This window comes from Aquarana catesbeiana, linkage group LG02 (genome assembly GCF_042186555.1).
Source record: "Aquarana catesbeiana isolate 2022-GZ linkage group LG02, ASM4218655v1, whole genome shotgun sequence".
In the NCBI taxonomy this organism is placed as follows: Eukaryota; Metazoa; Chordata; class Amphibia; order Anura; family Ranidae; genus Aquarana; species Aquarana catesbeiana.
This window is the reverse complement of record NC_133325.1, coordinates 78,210,782-78,212,607: the sequence shown is the minus strand read 5'-3', so window position 1 is coordinate 78,212,607 and position 1,826 is coordinate 78,210,782. Positions and strand designations below refer to the sequence as shown.

The 1,826-nt window shown below is 40.9% G+C and overlaps 1 pseudogene; it reads left to right on the top strand.

Annotated features, from left to right (window-relative positions):
* The first annotated feature begins 377 nt into the window (after nucleotides 1-377).
* Nucleotides 378-743, top strand: LOC141126539 (small ribosomal subunit protein eS24 pseudogene; annotated as a pseudogene).
* Nucleotides 744-1,826: the final 1,083 nt, after the last annotated feature.

Genomic DNA, 1,826 nt, shown 5'->3' with positions numbered 1-1,826 from the left:
TCAACCTCACCTACTATGTTACTAAATATGAGTAGCCAATTTTGTGTTTTTTAATAAACAGTCCTTATGCTACATTTAGCAGGTGCTTCCCTCTCTCCCTTGTTTGAATTGGCCATTGCTGGCTATGTTGTCCAGTACACTCTCCATCATGAAAGGGATGTTGAGCTTGGAAAGTCACTCTAACATTTGGACAAAAATTTGGACTCCAGTAAAAAAATGGTAAAGCCAGGTTTTATTGCCATCTATGTAGGGAGGATTAGAAAACCAGGCAGTTTTTAATTGCTGTCTGTGACTAACTTTCTTGGTGATTATGGGAATTTCTTATAAAGGTGTCACAGGGCTTTCTTTCCTTTGCCCCTGAGAGAGATGGTGGCAAGATGAACGACAGTGTCACTATTAGAACTAGGAAGTTTATGACCAACAGACTGCTTCAGAGGAAGCAGATGGTCATAGATGTCCTTCATACTGGAAAAGCCACTGTCCCAAAGACTGAAATCAGGGAGAAGCTGGCCAAAATGTACAAGACTACCCCAGATGTGATCTTTGTATTTGGCTTTAGGACTCACTTTGGAGGTGGCAAAACTACTGGTTTTGGCATAATCTACGATTCCCTGGACTATGCAAAGAAAAAGGAACCCAAACACAGACTTGCCAGGCATGGCTTATATGAGAAGAAAAAGACTTCTAAAAAACAGCGTAAAGAAAGGAAAAACAGAATGAAGGCCCCTTTCAAACTTGTGTGACTTTTCCTGTGACTTGGGACTGCAAAGTGGCATGACAAGTCATACTCTATGATTTCTCTATGATTTCCAATGAGTACTGTTCATATCTGTGCAACTTTAAGTCGCAGCGACTTCAAAGTAGTCCCTGCACTACTTTGGTCCGACTTTGATGCGACTTGAGGTCCATAGACCTCAAGATTACACAGGCATTGCTTCAAGTCGTGTCAAAGTCGTGTGACATTCAGGGCATAGAAGTGTGAAAGGGGCCTAACTCTTTGTTTTGAACAACAGAATAGCTTGAAGCCAGTTACAGCAGTCATTGGTGGCGGCAGACATTTCTCTGCTGTTCATAATAGGATAGGATAGGAGAGCTAGGATTACTTTGCTTCAGCCTGAAATTTTGCAATTTCAGGCTTCAATGAACAAGTCTTACCAAACATTTGAGGCTTGTATTATGTTATTTGACGTATTGAGGATTGTTATTATGCATTTCCTGACACCAAGTCTGGCATTATGCTTTCCACAGACTCCAAAGGCTTATTTTATTTACGGTTTGGTTTTCACTAGCCCATTCTCTGAAAAGCGATCCACAGTCGATTACTTTATAGTGTGCGGCCAAGCGGCTAAGCATCATAGATGTCCTTCATACTGGAAAAGCCACTGCCCCAAAGACTGAAATCAGGGAGAAGCTGGCCAAAATGTACAAGACTACCCCAGATGTGATCTTTGTATTTGGCTTTAGGGCTCACTTTGGAGGTGGCAAAACTACTGGTTTTGGCATGATCTACGATTCCCTGGACTATGCAAAGAAAAAGGAACCCAAACACAGACTTGCCAGGCATGGCTTATATGAGAAGAAAAAGACTTCTAAAAAACAGCGTAAAGAAAGGAAAAACAGAATGAAGAAAGTCAGGGGCACAGCCAAAGCAAGCGTGGGTGCTGGTAAAAAGAAGGGCTAAAGGATCCCAAGATGAACTATCTGAAGATTGTACTTTATTCCAGGATCTTGCAATAAACATTATAAAATATAAGTTGAGTCACAGGCAGAATTTAACAACTGACATAATTTTGAACTACTCTATTCAAAGATTAAAAGAACAAGTA